Source organism: Chiloscyllium plagiosum, unplaced genomic scaffold (assembly GCF_037043375.1).
Source record: "Chiloscyllium plagiosum isolate Xiang-an unplaced genomic scaffold, Cpla_swu_hap1 HiC_scaffold_4, whole genome shotgun sequence".
NCBI classification, from domain to species: domain Eukaryota; kingdom Metazoa; phylum Chordata; class Chondrichthyes; order Orectolobiformes; family Hemiscylliidae; genus Chiloscyllium; species Chiloscyllium plagiosum.
In genome coordinates, this window is record NW_028270142.1 from 107913501 (window position 1) to 107931168 (window position 17668).

Here is a 17668-nt window from a genome sequence, read left to right on the forward strand (position 1 = left end):
AGGCCGAGATGCAAATAGCAACCGCCACTCGTCTGAAGCAGCACCCGCGAGCCCTGTCTGACCGGTAGGGCCTTTCCTTAGTGCTGACCTGCTCGGATGCGTTGCTGTTCAACTTGTGCAACTGTGGAAGTGGCACACCCCGTGCAGGCCAAATTTCAAGAAGAAGAAACGAAGAGAAGTCCACAGCCAGTTTTCCGACAGGAATGGAAGGCTCCTTCGTCCGGACATTGACATAGTAAGTTGTCATCGAGCAGTTTAGAGCGCTGCTTCGCGGGAAAACTTTGCTTGGAAGGAGTCATAGAGTCATAGAGATGTACATCACGGAAAGAGACCCTTCGGTCGGACCGTTCCGACCAGATATCCCATCCCAATCTAGTCGTACCTGCCGGCACCCGGGCCATATCCCTCCAAACCCTTCCTATTTATATAGCCATCCAGATGCCTTTTAAATGTTGCAATTGTACTAGCCTCCGCCACTTCCTCTGGCAGCTCATTCCATACACGTACCACCCTCTGTGTGAAAAAGGTGCCCCTTAGTTCTCTTTCATATCTTTTCCCTCTCACCCTAAACCTCTGCCCTCTCGTGCTGGTCTCCCGCACCCCAGGGAAAAGACTTTGTCTATTTATCCTATCTATACGCCTCATGATTTTATATCAATGATATAAATATCTCAGCAAGGGGCCCAGCAATCACTTCCCTAGCTTCCCACAGACCTGCTCAGGTCCTGGGCATTTATCCACTTGTATGCGTTTCAAGGCATCCAGCATTCCTCCCCTGCAATGTGGACAATTTACAAGATGTCACCATCCATTTCCCTATATTCTATACTTCTCCCTACATTCTATCCTTTTCCACAGTAAACACTGATGCAAACTACTCGTTTAGTATCGCCCAGCCCCCCCCACCCCCCACCTCTCCTGCGGCTCGACACAAAGGCCGCTGTGCTGATCATTGAGGGGCCCTATTCTCTCCCTAGTCACCCTTTTGTCCTTATAATGTATTTGTAAAAACCCTTTGGATTTTCCTTAACTCTATCTGCCAAAGCTATCTCAGGTCCCCTTTTTGCCCTCCTGATTTCCCGACTGTCTTTATACTCTGGTAAGGATTCACTCGATCTATCCTGTCTATACCTGACATGTGCTTCCTTCTTTTTCTTAACCAAACCCTCATTTTCTTAGGCTCTTTGGTAAACGGAAGCACCTCCCTTCTTGCTGAGCAAAGGATCTTAGTGCGCTGTGGCGTGGCTCTCCAGTAGCGGAGCCATCGAGGCAAAGAGGCCGAATGTTGGCTGCCAAGAGCAAGACATACCGGGCTTTGCCGACCTCCTGACGCCACGGCTCTGCGGCACCGCGAGTGGGCCGTGTCTCTGCACGGGCCGGAGCCCAGCATGTAACGGGCGACGTGCGTGATTGTGGATTGAAAGCCGATATCCTGGCCTCACTTGAGCTGCAGCTTTCTGACAAGGCTTGTTCTGTGGCTCGCAGCACCTTGAAAACCGGCCTATTTGGGCACCCGGTATGCCCCTCGGCTGTCGGCTGGCCTTCTTAGCGCAGTAGGCAGCGCGTCAGTCTCATAATCTGAAGGTCCTGAGTTCAATCCTCAGAGAAGGCAAGACTGTGGCCTTTGCCACCGTGCGTGTTTTCTTTCTCTCCGCGGGCAAGAATATTTGCTTTGGACGGCTTCACGCCTGATTTGAGCTGACCACACCAGAGCAAACGCGCTGCTGCAAGGTTTAACATCTGGGCGACACGTGCTCAACTTTTTGTTCTGCGCAGCATTTTGTAAACTCACCATCGTGCCATCTGTGCAGCAGCAAAGACTGGAGCCACATGCAGGGTTCACGCGAGGTCACACTGCTTGCGTCCCAAACGTGTCCCCAGGAAAAGCATTGTGGAGAATGTGGGCATCGATCCCACTACCTCTCGCATGCTAAGCGAGCGCTCTACCATTTGAGCTAATTCCCCTATGCTAGGTGCTCACCTCAGCCCCATGGTGCTTCGGAACGATGAGCTGAGAGCAGCAGGCGATTTCCTCTCGAGATTGTACGCTGTATTCAGCCGAACAACGCGATGCGACTATCGGCACATCCGAGCAGCAGCAGCACGTGCGCGAAGTCTTCTGGAAAACACGGTGCCGCCGAAAGAATCGCCAGCGAGACGCTCTGAGATTCCAGAATCCAAAGGAACCGATCGGCACGAGCAGTCACAACAAGTGTGAGGTAGCACTCGAGAGCGCTGTCTGACTGATTGGAGACTTGCGACACTTTCAAGTGAGTGCTGACTGACTGCGTGGATGTTGTGTTCCTCCAGAGGGCTCCCTGCTGCTCGTGGTTTGCAACTGCAGACGTCACAGCACACCAACAGGCAGAATTCTCTGAAGAAGAAGAAGGTGTATTTTGGAGAAAGAGAACACTGGGGGCTGTTACCAGACAAAAAAAGAGGCCTTCTCCTTCATCCTCGTGAGCTGCAGCCATGCGGTCAGGTTCCGCAAAGTGCTGCTTTCAGATACACGCCAAGCAGGCCGAGATGCAAATAGCAACCGCCACTCGTCTGAAGCAGCACCCGCGAGCCCTGTCTGACCGGTAGGGCCTTTCCTTAGTGCTGACCTGCTCGGATGCGTTGCTGTTCAACTTGTGCAACTGTGGAAGTGGCACACCCCGTGCAGGCCAAATTTCAAGAAGAAGAAACGAAGAGAAGTCCACAGCCAGTTTTCCGACAGGAATGGAAGGCTCCTTCGTCCGGACATTGACATAGTAAGTTGTCATCGAGCAGTTTAGAGCGCTGCTTCGCGGGAAAACTTTGCTTGGAAGGAGTCATAGAGTCATAGAGATGTACATCACGGAAAGAGACCCTTCGGTCGGACCGTTCCGACCAGATATCCCATCCCAATCTAGTCGTACCTGCCGGCACCCGGGCCATATCCCTCCAAACCCTTCCTATTTATATAGCCATCCAGATGCCTTTTAAATGTTGCAATTGTACTAGCCTCCGCCACTTCCTCTGGCAGCTCATTCCATACACGTACCACCCTCTGTGTGAAAAAGGTGCCCCTTAGTTCTCTTTCATATCTTTTCCCTCTCACCCTAAACCTCTGCCCTCTCGTGCTGGTCTCCCGCACCCCAGGGAAAAGACTTTGTCTATTTATCCTATCTATACGCCTCATGATTTTATATCAATGATATAAATATCTCAGCAAGGGGCCCAGCAATCACTTCCCTAGCTTCCCACAGACCTGCTCAGGTCCTGGGCATTTATCCACTTGTATGCGTTTCAAGGCATCCAGCATTCCTCCCCTGCAATGTGGACAATTTACAAGATGTCACCATCCATTTCCCTATATTCTATACTTCTCCCTACATTCTATCCTTTTCCACAGTAAACACTGATGCAAACTACTCGTTTAGTATCGCCCAGCCCCCCCCACCCCCCACCTCTCCTGCGGCTCGACACAAAGGCCGCTGTGCTGATCATTGAGGGGCCCTATTCTCTCCCTAGTCACCCTTTTGTCCTTATAATGTATTTGTAAAAACCCTTTGGATTTTCCTTAACTCTATCTGCCAAAGCTATCTCAGGTCCCCTTTTTGCCCTCCTGATTTCCCGACTGTCTTTATACTCTGGTAAGGATTCACTCGATCTATCCTGTCTATACCTGACATGTGCTTCCTTCTTTTTCTTAACCAAACCCTCATTTTCTTAGGCTCTTTGGTAAACGGAAGCACCTCCCTTCTTGCTGAGCAAAGGATCTTAGTGCGCTGTGGCGTGGCTCTCCAGTAGCGGAGCCATCGAGGCAAAGAGGCCGAATGTTGGCTGCCAAGAGCAAGACATACCGGGCTTTGCCGACCTCCTGACGCCACGGCTCTGCGGCACCGCGAGTGGGCCGTGTCTCTGCACGGGCCGGAGCCCAGCATGTAACGGGCGACGTGCGTGATTGTGGATTGAAAGCCGATATCCTGGCCTCACTTGAGCTGCAGCTTTCTGACAAGGCTTGTTCTGTGGCTCGCAGCACCTTGAAAACCGGCCTATTTGGGCACCCGGTATGCCCCTCGGCTGTCGGCTGGCCTTCTTAGCGCAGTAGGCAGCGCGTCAGTCTCATAATCTGAAGGTCCTGAGTTCAATCCTCAGAGAAGGCAAGACTGTGGCCTTTGCCACCGTGCGTGTTTTCTTTCTCTCCGCGGGCAAGAATATTTGCTTTGGACGGCTTCACGCCTGATTTGAGCTGACCACACCAGAGCAAACGCGCTGCTGCAAGGTTTAACATCTGGGCGACACGTGCTCAACTTTTTGTTCTGCGCAGCATTTTGTAAACTCACCATCGTGCCATCTGTGCAGCAGCAAAGACTGGAGCCACATGCAGGGTTCACGCGAGGTCACACTGCTTGCGTCCCAAACGTGTCCCCAGGAAAAGCATTGTGGAGAATGTGGGCATCGATCCCACTACCTCTCGCATGCTAAGCGAGCGCTCTACCATTTGAGCTAATTCCCCTATGCTAGGTGCTCACCTCAGCCCCATGGTGCTTCGGAACGATGAGCTGAGAGCAGCAGGCGATTTCCTCTCGAGATTGTACGCTGTATTCAGCCGAACAACGCGATGCGACTATCGGCACATCCGAGCAGCAGCAGCACGTGCGCGAAGTCTTCTGGAAAACACGGTGCCGCCGAAAGAATCGCCAGCGAGACGCTCTGAGATTCCAGAATCCAAAGGAACCGATCGGCACGAGCAGTCACAACAAGTGTGAGGTAGCACTCGAGAGCGCTGTCTGACTGATTGGAGACTTGCGACACTTTCAAGTGAGTGCTGACTGACTGCGTGGATGTTGTGTTCCTCCAGAGGGCTCCCTGCTGCTCGTGGTTTGCAACTGCAGACGTCACAGCACACCAACAGGCAGAATTCTCTGAAGAAGAAGAAGGTGTATTTTGGAGAAAGAGAACACTGGGGGCTGTTACCAGACAAAAAAAGAGGCCTTCTCCTTCATCCTCGTGAGCTGCAGCCATGCGGTCAGGTTCCGCAAAGTGCTGCTTTCAGATACACGCCAAGCAGGCCGAGATGCAAATAGCAACCGCCACTCGTCTGAAGCAGCACCCGCGAGCCCTGTCTGACCGGTAGGGCCTTTCCTTAGTGCTGACCTGCTCGGATGCGTTGCTGTTCAACTTGTGCAACTGTGGAAGTGGCACACCCCGTGCAGGCCAAATTTCAAGAAGAAGAAACGAAGAGAAGTCCACAGCCAGTTTTCCGACAGGAATGGAAGGCTCCTTCGTCCGGACATTGACATAGTAAGTTGTCATCGAGCAGTTTAGAGCGCTGCTTCGCGGGAAAACTTTGCTTGGAAGGAGTCATAGAGTCATAGAGATGTACATCACGGAAAGAGACCCTTCGGTCGGACCGTTCCGACCAGATATCCCATCCCAATCTAGTCGTACCTGCCGGCACCCGGGCCATATCCCTCCAAACCCTTCCTATTTATATAGCCATCCAGATGCCTTTTAAATGTTGCAATTGTACTAGCCTCCGCCACTTCCTCTGGCAGCTCATTCCATACACGTACCACCCTCTGTGTGAAAAAGGTGCCCCTTAGTTCTCTTTCATATCTTTTCCCTCTCACCCTAAACCTCTGCCCTCTCGTGCTGGTCTCCCGCACCCCAGGGAAAAGACTTTGTCTATTTATCCTATCTATACGCCTCATGATTTTATATCAATGATATAAATATCTCAGCAAGGGGCCCAGCAATCACTTCCCTAGCTTCCCACAGACCTGCTCAGGTCCTGGGCATTTATCCACTTGTATGCGTTTCAAGGCATCCAGCATTCCTCCCCTGCAATGTGGACAATTTACAAGATGTCACCATCCATTTCCCTATATTCTATACTTCTCCCTACATTCTATCCTTTTCCACAGTAAACACTGATGCAAACTACTCGTTTAGTATCGCCCAGCCCCCCCCACCCCCCACCTCTCCTGCGGCTCGACACAAAGGCCGCTGTGCTGATCATTGAGGGGCCCTATTCTCTCCCTAGTCACCCTTTTGTCCTTATAATGTATTTGTAAAAACCCTTTGGATTTTCCTTAACTCTATCTGCCAAAGCTATCTCAGGTCCCCTTTTTGCCCTCCTGATTTCCCGACTGTCTTTATACTCTGGTAAGGATTCACTCGATCTATCCTGTCTATACCTGACATGTGCTTCCTTCTTTTTCTTAACCAAACCCTCATTTTCTTAGGCTCTTTGGTAAACGGAAGCACCTCCCTTCTTGCTGAGCAAAGGATCTTAGTGCGCTGTGGCGTGGCTCTCCAGTAGCGGAGCCATCGAGACAAAGAGGCCGAATGTTGGCTGCCAAGAGCAAGACATACCGGGCTTTGCCGACCTCCTGACGCCACGGCTCTGCGGCACCGCGAGTGGGCCGTGTCTCTGCACGGGCCGGAGCCCAGCATGTAACGGGCGACGTGCGTGATTGTGGATTGAAAGCCGATATCCTGGCCTCACTTGAGCTGCAGCTTTCTGACAAGGCTTGTTCTGTGGCTCGCAGCACCTTGAAAACCGGCCTATTTGGGCACCCGGTATGCCCCTCGGCTGTCGGCTGGCCTTCTTAGCGCAGTAGGCAGCGCGTCAGTCTCATAGTCTGAAGGTCCTGAGTTCAATCCTCAGAGAAGGCAAGACTGTGGCCTTTGCCACCGTGCGTGTTTTCTTTCTCTCCGCGGGCAAGAATATTTGCTTTGGACGGCTTCACGCCTGATTTGAGCTGACCACACCAGAGCAAACGCGCTGCTGCAAGGTTTAACATCTGGGCGACACGTGCTCAACTTTTTGTTCTGCGCAGCATTTTGTAAACTCACCATCGTGCCATCTGTGCAGCAGCAAAGACTGGAGCCACATGCAGGGTTCACGCGAGGTCACACTGCTTGCGTCCCAAACGTGTCCCCAGGAAAAGCATTGTGGAGAATGTGGGCATCGATCCCACTACCTCTCGCATGCTAAGCGAGCGCTCTACCATTTGAGCTAATTCCCCTATGCTAGGTGCTCACCTCAGCCCCATGGTGCTTCGGAACGATGAGCTGAGAGCAGCAGGCGATTTCCTCTCGAGATTGTACGCTGTATTCAGCCGAACAACGCGATGCGACTATCGGCACATCCGAGCAGCAGCAGCACGTGCGCGAAGTCTTCTGGAAAACACGGTGCCGCCGAAAGAATCGCCAGCGAGACGCTCTGAGATTCCAGAATCCAAAGGAACCGATCGGCACGAGCAGTCACAACAAGTGTGAGGTAGCACTCGAGAGCGCTGTCTGACTGATTGGAGACTTGCGACACTTTCAAGTGAGTGCTGACTGACTGCGTGGATGTTGTGTTCCTCCAGAGGGCTCCCTGCTGCTCGTGGTTTGCAACTGCAGACGTCACAGCACACCAACAGGCAGAATTCTCTGAAGAAGAAGAAGGTGTATTTTGGAGAAAGAGAACACTGGGGGCTGTTACCAGACAAAAAAAGAGGCCTTCTCCTTCATCCTCGTGAGCTGCAGCCATGCGGTCAGGTTCCGCAAAGTGCTGCTTTCAGATACACGCCAAGCAGGCCGAGATGCAAATAGCAACCGCCACTCGTCTGAAGCAGCACCCGCGAGCCCTGTCTGACCGGTAGGGCCTTTCCTTAGTGCTGACCTGCTCGGATGCGTTGCTGTTCAACTTGTGCAACTGTGGAAGTGGCACACCCCGTGCAGGCCAAATTTCAAGAAGAAGAAACGAAGAGAAGTCCACAGCCAGTTTTCCGACAGGAATGGAAGGCTCCTTCGTCCGGACATTGACATAGTAAGTTGTCATCGAGCAGTTTAGAGCGCTGCTTCGCGGGAAAACTTTGCTTGGAAGGAGTCATAGAGTCATAGAGATGTACATCACGGAAAGAGACCCTTCGGTCGGACCGTTCCGACCAGATATCCCATCCCAATCTAGTCGTACCTGCCGGCACCCGGGCCATATCCCTCCAAACCCTTCCTATTTATATAGCCATCCAGATGCCTTTTAAATGTTGCAATTGTACTAGCCTCCGCCACTTCCTCTGGCAGCTCATTCCATACACGTACCACCCTCTGTGTGAAAAAGGTGCCCCTTAGTTCTCTTTCATATCTTTTCCCTCTCACCCTAAACCTCTGCCCTCTCGTGCTGGTCTCCCGCACCCCAGGGAAAAGACTTTGTCTATTTATCCTATCTATACGCCTCATGATTTTATATCAATGATATAAATATCTCAGCAAGGGGCCCAGCAATCACTTCCCTAGCTTCCCACAGACCTGCTCAGGTCCTGGGCATTTATCCACTTGTATGCGTTTCAAGGCATCCAGCATTCCTCCCCTGCAATGTGGACAATTTACAAGATGTCACCATCCATTTCCCTATATTCTATACTTCTCCCTACATTCTATCCTTTTCCACAGTAAACACTGATGCAAACTACTCGTTTAGTATCGCCCAGCCCCCCCCACCCCCCACCTCTCCTGCGGCTCGACACAAAGGCCGCTGTGCTGATCATTGAGGGGCCCTATTCTCTCCCTAGTCACCCTTTTGTCCTTATAATGTATTTGTAAAAACCCTTTGGATTTTCCTTAACTCTATCTGCCAAAGCTATCTCAGGTCCCCTTTTTGCCCTCCTGATTTCCCGACTGTCTTTATACTCTGGTAAGGATTCACTCGATCTATCCTGTCTATACCTGACATGTGCTTCCTTCTTTTTCTTAACCAAACCCTCATTTTCTTAGGCTCTTTGGTAAACGGAAGCACCTCCCTTCTTGCTGAGCAAAGGATCTTAGTGCGCTGTGGCGTGGCTCTCCAGTAGCGGAGCCATCGAGGCAAAGAGGCCGAATGTTGGCTGCCAAGAGCAAGACATACCGGGCTTTGCCGACCTCCTGACGCCACGGCTCTGCGGCACCGCGAGTGGGCCGTGTCTCTGCACGGGCCGGAGCCCAGCATGTAACGGGCGACGTGCGTGATTGTGGATTGAAAGCCGATATCCTGGCCTCACTTGAGCTGCAGCTTTCTGACAAGGCTTGTTCTGTGGCTCGCAGCACCTTGAAAACCGGCCTATTTGGGCACCCGGTATGCCCCTCGGCTGTCGGCTGGCCTTCTTAGCGCAGTAGGCAGCGCGTCAGTCTCATAGTCTGAAGGTCCTGAGTTCAATCCTCAGAGAAGGCAAGACTGTGGCCTTTGCCACCGTGCGTGTTTTCTTTCTCTCCGCGGGCAAGAATATTTGCTTTGGACGGCTTCACGCCTGATTTGAGCTGACCACACCAGAGCAAACGCGCTGCTGCAAGGTTTAACATCTGGGCGACACGTGCTCAACTTTTTGTTCTGCGCAGCATTTTGTAAACTCACCATCGTGCCATCTGTGCAGCAGCAAAGACTGGAGCCACATGCAGGGTTCACGCGAGGTCACACTGCTTGCGTCCCAAACGTGTCCCCAGGAAAAGCATTGTGGAGAATGTGGGCATCGATCCCACTACCTCTCGCATGCTAAGCGAGCGCTCTACCATTTGAGCTAATTCCCCTATGCTAGGTGCTCACCTCAGCCCCATGGTGCTTCGGAACGATGAGCTGAGAGCAGCAGGCGATTTCCTCTCGAGATTGTACGCTGTATTCAGCCGAACAACGCGATGCGACTATCGGCACATCCGAGCAGCAGCAGCACGTGCGCGAAGTCTTCTGGAAAACACGGTGCCGCCGAAAGAATCGCCAGCGAGACGCTCTGAGATTCCAGAATCCAAAGGAACCGATCGGCACGAGCAGTCACAACAAGTGTGAGGTAGCACTCGAGAGCGCTGTCTGACTGATTGGAGACTTGCGACACTTTCAAGTGAGTGCTGACTGACTGCGTGGATGTTGTGTTCCTCCAGAGGGCTCCCTGCTGCTCGTGGTTTGCAACTGCAGACGTCACAGCACACCAACAGGCAGAATTCTCTGAAGAAGAAGAAGGTGTATTTTGGAGAAAGAGAACACTGGGGGCTGTTACCAGACAAAAAAAGAGGCCTTCTCCTTCATCCTCGTGAGCTGCAGCCATGCGGTCAGGTTCCGCAAAGTGCTGCTTTCAGATACACGCCAAGCAGGCCGAGATGCAAATAGCAACCGCCACTCGTCTGAAGCAGCACCCGCGAGCCCTGTCTGACCGGTAGGGCCTTTCCTTAGTGCTGACCTGCTCGGATGCGTTGCTGTTCAACTTGTGCAACTGTGGAAGTGGCACACCCCGTGCAGGCCAAATTTCAAGAAGAAGAAACGAAGAGAAGTCCACAGCCAGTTTTCCGACAGGAATGGAAGGCTCCTTCGTCCGGACATTGACATAGTAAGTTGTCATCGAGCAGTTTAGAGCGCTGCTTCGCGGGAAAACTTTGCTTGGAAGGAGTCATAGAGTCATAGAGATGTACATCACGGAAAGAGACCCTTCGGTCGGACCGTTCCGACCAGATATCCCATCCCAATCTAGTCGTACCTGCCGGCACCCGGGCCATATCCCTCCAAACCCTTCCTATTTATATAGCCATCCAGATGCCTTTTAAATGTTGCAATTGTACTAGCCTCCGCCACTTCCTCTGGCAGCTCATTCCATACACGTACCACCCTCTGTGTGAAAAAGGTGCCCCTTAGTTCTCTTTCATATCTTTTCCCTCTCACCCTAAACCTCTGCCCTCTCGTGCTGGTCTCCCGCACCCCAGGGAAAAGACTTTGTCTATTTATCCTATCTATACGCCTCATGATTTTATATCAATGATATAAATATCTCAGCAAGGGGCCCAGCAATCACTTCCCTAGCTTCCCACAGACCTGCTCAGGTCCTGGGCATTTATCCACTTGTATGCGTTTCAAGGCATCCAGCATTCCTCCCCTGCAATGTGGACAATTTACAAGATGTCACCATCCATTTCCCTATATTCTATACTTCTCCCTACATTCTATCCTTTTCCACAGTAAACACTGATGCAAACTACTCGTTTAGTATCGCCCAGCCCCCCCCACCCCCCACCTCTCCTGCGGCTCGACACAAAGGCCGCTGTGCTGATCATTGAGGGGCCCTATTCTCTCCCTAGTCACCCTTTTGTCCTTATAATGTATTTGTAAAAACCCTTTGGATTTTCCTTAACTCTATCTGCCAAAGCTATCTCAGGTCCCCTTTTTGCCCTCCTGATTTCCCGACTGTCTTTATACTCTGGTAAGGATTCACTCGATCTATCCTGTCTATACCTGACATGTGCTTCCTTCTTTTTCTTAACCAAACCCTCATTTTCTTAGGCTCTTTGGTAAACGGAAGCACCTCCCTTCTTGCTGAGCAAAGGATCTTAGTGCGCTGTGGCGTGGCTCTCCAGTAGCGGAGCCATCGAGACAAAGAGGCCGAATGTTGGCTGCCAAGAGCAAGACATACCGGGCTTTGCCGACCTCCTGACGCCACGGCTCTGCGGCACCGCGAGTGGGCCGTGTCTCTGCACGGGCCGGAGCCCAGCATGTAACGGGCGACGTGCGTGATTGTGGATTGAAAGCCGATATCCTGGCCTCACTTGAGCTGCAGCTTTCTGACAAGGCTTGTTCTGTGGCTCGCAGCACCTTGAAAACCGGCCTATTTGGGCACCCGGTATGCCCCTCGGCTGTCGGCTGGCCTTCTTAGCGCAGTAGGCAGCGCGTCAGTCTCATAGTCTGAAGGTCCTGAGTTCAATCCTCAGAGAAGGCAAGACTGTGGCCTTTGCCACCGTGCGTGTTTTCTTTCTCTCCGCGGGCAAGAATATTTGCTTTGGACGGCTTCACGCCTGATTTGAGCTGACCACACCAGAGCAAACGCGCTGCTGCAAGGTTTAACATCTGGGCGACACGTGCTCAACTTTTTGTTCTGCGCAGCATTTTGTAAACTCACCATCGTGCCATCTGTGCAGCAGCAAAGACTGGAGCCACATGCAGGGTTCACGCGAGGTCACACTGCTTGCGTCCCAAACGTGTCCCCAGGAAAAGCATTGTGGAGAATGTGGGCATCGATCCCACTACCTCTCGCATGCTAAGCGAGCGCTCTACCATTTGAGCTAATTCCCCTATGCTAGGTGCTCACCTCAGCCCCATGGTGCTTCGGAACGATGAGCTGAGAGCAGCAGGCGATTTCCTCTCGAGATTGTACGCTGTATTCAGCCGAACAACGCGATGCGACTATCGGCACATCCGAGCAGCAGCAGCACGTGCGCGAAGTCTTCTGGAAAACACGGTGCCGCCGAAAGAATCGCCAGCGAGACGCTCTGAGATTCCAGAATCCAAAGGAACCGATCGGCACGAGCAGTCACAACAAGTGTGAGGTAGCACTCGAGAGCGCTGTCTGACTGATTGGAGACTTGCGACACTTTCAAGTGAGTGCTGACTGACTGCGTGGATGTTGTGTTCCTCCAGAGGGCTCCCTGCTGCTCGTGGTTTGCAACTGCAGACGTCACAGCACACCAACAGGCAGAATTCTCTGAAGAAGAAGAAGGTGTATTTTGGAGAAAGAGAACACTGGGGGCTGTTACCAGACAAAAAAAGAGGCCTTCTCCTTCATCCTCGTGAGCTGCAGCCATGCGGTCAGGTTCCGCAAAGTGCTGCTTTCAGATACACGCCAAGCAGGCCGAGATGCAAATAGCAACCGCCACTCGTCTGAAGCAGCACCCGCGAGCCCTGTCTGACCGGTAGGGCCTTTCCTTAGTGCTGACCTGCTCGGATGCGTTGCTGTTCAACTTGTGCAACTGTGGAAGTGGCACACCCCGTGCAGGCCAAATTTCAAGAAGAAGAAACGAAGAGAAGTCCACAGCCAGTTTTCCGACAGGAATGGAAGGCTCCTTCGTCCGGACATTGACATAGTAAGTTGTCATCGAGCAGTTTAGAGCGCTGCTTCGCGGGAAAACTTTGCTTGGAAGGAGTCATAGAGTCATAGAGATGTACATCACGGAAAGAGACCCTTCGGTCGGACCGTTCCGACCAGATATCCCATCCCAATCTAGTCGTACCTGCCGGCACCCGGGCCATATCCCTCCAAACCCTTCCTATTTATATAGCCATCCAGATGCCTTTTAAATGTTGCAATTGTACTAGCCTCCGCCACTTCCTCTGGCAGCTCATTCCATACACGTACCACCCTCTGTGTGAAAAAGGTGCCCCTTAGTTCTCTTTCATATCTTTTCCCTCTCACCCTAAACCTCTGCCCTCTCGTGCTGGTCTCCCGCACCCCAGGGAAAAGACTTTGTCTATTTATCCTATCTATACGCCTCATGATTTTATATCAATGATATAAATATCTCAGCAAGGGGCCCAGCAATCACTTCCCTAGCTTCCCACAGACCTGCTCAGGTCCTGGGCATTTATCCACTTGTATGCGTTTCAAGGCATCCAGCATTCCTCCCCTGCAATGTGGACAATTTACAAGATGTCACCATCCATTTCCCTATATTCTATACTTCTCCCTACATTCTATCCTTTTCCACAGTAAACACTGATGCAAACTACTCGTTTAGTATCGCCCAGCCCCCCCCACCCCCCACCTCTCCTGCGGCTCGACACAAAGGCCGCTGTGCTGATCATTGAGGGGCCCTATTCTCTCCCTAGTCACCCTTTTGTCCTTATAATGTATTTGTAAAAACCCTTTGGATTTTCCTTAACTCTATCTGCCAAAGCTATCTCAGGTCCCCTTTTTGCCCTCCTGATTTCCCGACTGTCTTTATACTCTGGTAAGGATTCACTCGATCTATCCTGTCTATACCTGACATGTGCTTCCTTCTTTTTCTTAACCAAACCCTCATTTTCTTAGGCTCTTTGGTAAACGGAAGCACCTCCCTTCTTGCTGAGCAAAGGATCTTAGTGCGCTGTGGCGTGGCTCTCCAGTAGCGGAGCCATCGAGGCAAAGAGGCCGAATGTTGGCTGCCAAGAGCAAGACATACCGGGCTTTGCCGACCTCCTGACGCCACGGCTCTGCGGCACCGCGAGTGGGCCGTGTCTCTGCACGGGCCGGAGCCCAGCATGTAACGGGCGACGTGCGTGATTGTGGATTGAAAGCCGATATCCTGGCCTCACTTGAGCTGCAGCTTTCTGACAAGGCTTGTTCTGTGGCTCGCAGCACCTTGAAAACCGGCCTATTTGGGCACCCGGTATGCCCCTCGGCTGTCGGCTGGCCTTCTTAGCGCAGTAGGCAGCGCGTCAGTCTCATAGTCTGAAGGTCCTGAGTTCAATCCTCAGAGAAGGCAAGACTGTGGCCTTTGCCACCGTGCGTGTTTTCTTTCTCTCCGCGGGCAAGAATATTTGCTTTGGACGGCTTCACGCCTGATTTGAGCTGACCACACCAGAGCAAACGCGCTGCTGCAAGGTTTAACATCTGGGCGACACGTGCTCAACTTTTTGTTCTGCGCAGCATTTTGTAAACTCACCATCGTGCCATCTGTGCAGCAGCAAAGACTGGAGCCACATGCAGGGTTCACGCGAGGTCACACTGCTTGCGTCCCAAACGTGTCCCCAGGAAAAGCATTGTGGAGAATGTGGGCATCGATCCCACTACCTCTCGCATGCTAAGCGAGCGCTCTACCATTTGAGCTAATTCCCCTATGCTAGGTGCTCACCTCAGCCCCATGGTGCTTCGGAACGATGAGCTGAGAGCAGCAGGCGATTTCCTCTCGAGATTGTACGCTGTATTCAGCCGAACAACGCGATGCGACTATCGGCACATCCGAGCAGCAGCAGCACGTGCGCGAAGTCTTCTGGAAAACACGGTGCCGCCGAAAGAATCGCCAGCGAGACGCTCTGAGATTCCAGAATCCAAAGGAACCGATCGGCACGAGCAGTCACAACAAGTGTGAGGTAGCACTCGAGAGCGCTGTCTGACTGATTGGAGACTTGCGACACTTTCAAGTGAGTGCTGACTGACTGCGTGGATGTTGTGTTCCTCCAGAGGGCTCCCTGCTGCTCGTGGTTTGCAACTGCAGACGTCACAGCACACCAACAGGCAGAATTCTCTGAAGAAGAAGAAGGTGTATTTTGGAGAAAGAGAACACTGGGGGCTGTTACCAGACAAAAAAAGAGGCCTTCTCCTTCATCCTCGTGAGCTGCAGCCATGCGGTCAGGTTCCGCAAAGTGCTGCTTTCAGATACACGCCAAGCAGGCCGAGATGCAAATAGCAACCGCCACTCGTCTGAAGCAGCACCCGCGAGCCCTGTCTGACCGGTAGGGCCTTTCCTTAGTGCTGACCTGCTCGGATGCGTTGCTGTTCAACTTGTGCAACTGTGGAAGTGGCACACCCCGTGCAGGCCAAATTTCAAGAAGAAGAAACGAAGAGAAGTCCACAGCCAGTTTTCCGACAGGAATGGAAGGCTCCTTCGTCCGGACATTGACATAGTAAGTTGTCATCGAGCAGTTTAGAGCGCTGCTTCGCGGGAAAACTTTGCTTGGAAGGAGTCATAGAGTCATAGAGATGTACATCACGGAAAGAGACCCTTCGGTCGGACCGTTCCGACCAGATATCCCATCCCAATCTAGTCGTACCTGCCGGCATCCGGGCCATATCCCTCCAAACCCTTCCTATTTATATAGCCATCCAGATGCCTTTTAAATGTTGCAATTGTACTAGCCTCCGCCACTTCCTCTGGCAGCTCATTCCATACACGTACCACCCTCTGTGTGAAAAAGGTGCCCCTTAGTTCTCTTTCATATCTTTTCCCTCTCACCCTAAACCTCTGCCCTCTCGTGCTGGTCTCCCGCACCCCAGGGAAAAGACTTTGTCTATTTATCCTATCTATACGCCTCATGATTTTATATCAATGATATAAATATCTCAGCAAGGGGCCCAGCAATCACTTCCCTAGCTTCCCACAGACCTGCTCAGGTCCTGGGCATTTATCCACTTGTATGCGTTTCAAGGCATCCAGCATTCCTCCCCTGCAATGTGGACAATTTACAAGATGTCACCATCCATTTCCCTATATTCTATACTTCTCCCTACATTCTATCCTTTTCCACAGTAAACACTGATGCAAACTACTCGTTTAGTATCGCCCAGCCCCCCCCACCCCCCACCTCTCCTGCGGCTCGACACAAAGGCCGCTGTGCTGATCATTGAGGGGCCCTATTCTCTCCCTAGTCACCCTTTTGTCCTTATAATGTATTTGTAAAAACCCTTTGGATTTTCCTTAACTCTATCTGCCAAAGCTATCTCAGGTCCCCTTTTTGCCCTCCTGATTTCCCGACTGTCTTTATACTCTGGTAAGGATTCACTCGATCTATCCTGTCTATACCTGACATGTGCTTCCTTCTTTTTCTTAACCAAACCCTCATTTTCTTAGGCTCTTTGGTAAACGGAAGCACCTCCCTTCTTGCTGAGCAAAGGATCTTAGTGCGCTGTGGCGTGGCTCTCCAGTAGCGGAGCCATCGAGGCAAAGAGGCCGAATGTTGGCTGCCAAGAGCAAGACATACCGGGCTTTGCCGACCTCCTGACGCCACGGCTCTGCGGCACCGCGAGTGGGCCGTGTCTCTGCACGGGCCGGAGCCCAGCATGTAACGGGCGACGTGCGTGATTGTGGATTGAAAGCCGATATCCTGGCCTCACTTGAGCTGCAGCTTTCTGACAAGGCTTGTTCTGTGGCTCGCAGCACCTTGAAAACCGGCCTATTTGGGCACCCGGTATGCCCCTCGGCTGTCGGCTGGCCTTCTTAGCGCAGTAGGCAGCGCGTCAGTCTCATAGTCTGAAGGTCCTGAGTTCAATCCTCAGAGAAGGCAAGACTGTGGCCTTTGCCACCGTGCGTGTTTTCTTTCTCTCCGCGGGCAAGAATATTTGCTTTGGACGGCTTCACGCCTGATTTGAGCTGACCACACCAGAGCAAACGCGCTGCTGCAAGGTTTAACATCTGGGCGACACGTGCTCAACTTTTTGTTCTGCGCAGCATTTTGTAAACTCACCATCGTGCCATCTGTGCAGCAGCAAAGACTGGAGCCACATGCAGGGTTCACGCGAGGTCACACTGCTTGCGTCCCAAACGTGTCCCCAGGAAAAGCATTGTGGAGAATGTGGGCATCGATCCCACTACCTCTCGCATGCTAAGCGAGCGCTCTACCATTTGAGCTAATTCCCCTATGCTAGGTGCTCACCTCAGCCCCATGGTGCTTCGGAACGATGAGCTGAGAGCAGCAGGCGATTTCCTCTCGAGATTGTACGCTGTATTCAGCCGAACAACGCGATGCGACTATCGGCACATCCGAGCAGCAGCAGCACGTGCGCGAAGTCTTCTGGAAAACACGGTGCCGCCGAAAGAATCGCCAGCGAGACGCTCTGAGATTCCAGAATCCAAAGGAACCGATCGGCACGAGCAGTCACAACAAGTGTGAGGTAGCACTCGAGAGCGCTGTCTGACTGATTGGAGACTTGCGACACTTTCAAGTGAGTGCTGACTGACTGCGTGGATGTTGTGTTCCTCCAGAGGGCTCCCTGCTGCTCGTGGTTTGCAACTGCAGACGTCACAGCACACCAACAGGCAGAATTCTCTGAAGAAGAAGAAGGTGTATTTTGGAGAAAGAGAACACTGGGGGCTGTTACCAGACAAAAAAAGAGGCCTTCTCCTTCATCCTCGTGAGCTGCAGCCATGCGGTCAGGTTCCGCAAAGTGCTGCTTTCAGATACACGCCAAGCAGGCCGAGATGCAAATAGCAACCGCCACTCGTCTGAAGCAGC

At 52.2% G+C, this 17668-nt stretch overlaps 14 non-coding genes across 14 annotated transcripts; 7 read left to right on the forward strand and 7 right to left on the reverse strand.

Annotated features, from left to right (window-relative positions):
• Positions 1-1539: 1539 nt before the first annotated feature.
• On the forward strand, positions 1540-1612 carry trnam-cau (transfer RNA methionine (anticodon CAU)). The gene has a single exon. It is a non-coding gene; the product is annotated as a tRNA-Met (tRNA).
• A 280-nt stretch (positions 1613-1892) lies between these two features.
• trnaa-agc (transfer RNA alanine (anticodon AGC)) lies at positions 1893-1965 on the reverse strand. The gene has a single exon. It is a non-coding gene; the product is annotated as a tRNA-Ala (tRNA).
• Positions 1966-4057: 2092 nt separating this feature from the next.
• On the forward strand, positions 4058-4130 carry trnam-cau (transfer RNA methionine (anticodon CAU)). Its single transcript has one exon. It is a non-coding gene; the product is annotated as a tRNA-Met (tRNA).
• A 280-nt stretch (positions 4131-4410) lies between these two features.
• trnaa-agc (transfer RNA alanine (anticodon AGC)) lies at positions 4411-4483 on the reverse strand. The gene has a single exon. It is a non-coding gene; the product is annotated as a tRNA-Ala (tRNA).
• Positions 4484-6575: 2092 nt separating this feature from the next.
• On the forward strand, positions 6576-6648 carry trnam-cau (transfer RNA methionine (anticodon CAU)). Its single transcript has one exon. It is a non-coding gene; the product is annotated as a tRNA-Met (tRNA).
• A 280-nt stretch (positions 6649-6928) lies between these two features.
• Positions 6929-7001, reverse strand: trnaa-agc (transfer RNA alanine (anticodon AGC)). The gene has a single exon. It is a non-coding gene; the product is annotated as a tRNA-Ala (tRNA).
• A 2092-nt stretch (positions 7002-9093) lies between these two features.
• On the forward strand, positions 9094-9166 carry trnam-cau (transfer RNA methionine (anticodon CAU)). Its single transcript has one exon. It is a non-coding gene; the product is annotated as a tRNA-Met (tRNA).
• A 280-nt stretch (positions 9167-9446) lies between these two features.
• Positions 9447-9519, reverse strand: trnaa-agc (transfer RNA alanine (anticodon AGC)). Its single transcript has one exon. It is a non-coding gene; the product is annotated as a tRNA-Ala (tRNA).
• Positions 9520-11611: 2092 nt separating this feature from the next.
• On the forward strand, positions 11612-11684 carry trnam-cau (transfer RNA methionine (anticodon CAU)). Its single transcript has one exon. It is a non-coding gene; the product is annotated as a tRNA-Met (tRNA).
• Positions 11685-11964: 280 nt separating this feature from the next.
• Positions 11965-12037, reverse strand: trnaa-agc (transfer RNA alanine (anticodon AGC)). Its single transcript has one exon. It is a non-coding gene; the product is annotated as a tRNA-Ala (tRNA).
• Positions 12038-14129: 2092 nt separating this feature from the next.
• Positions 14130-14202, forward strand: trnam-cau (transfer RNA methionine (anticodon CAU)). The gene has a single exon. It is a non-coding gene; the product is annotated as a tRNA-Met (tRNA).
• Positions 14203-14482: 280 nt separating this feature from the next.
• On the reverse strand, positions 14483-14555 carry trnaa-agc (transfer RNA alanine (anticodon AGC)). Its single transcript has one exon. It is a non-coding gene; the product is annotated as a tRNA-Ala (tRNA).
• Positions 14556-16647: 2092 nt separating this feature from the next.
• On the forward strand, positions 16648-16720 carry trnam-cau (transfer RNA methionine (anticodon CAU)). Its single transcript has one exon. It is a non-coding gene; the product is annotated as a tRNA-Met (tRNA).
• Positions 16721-17000: 280 nt separating this feature from the next.
• Positions 17001-17073, reverse strand: trnaa-agc (transfer RNA alanine (anticodon AGC)). Its single transcript has one exon. It is a non-coding gene; the product is annotated as a tRNA-Ala (tRNA).
• Between the last annotated feature and the right edge of the window lie 595 nt (positions 17074-17668).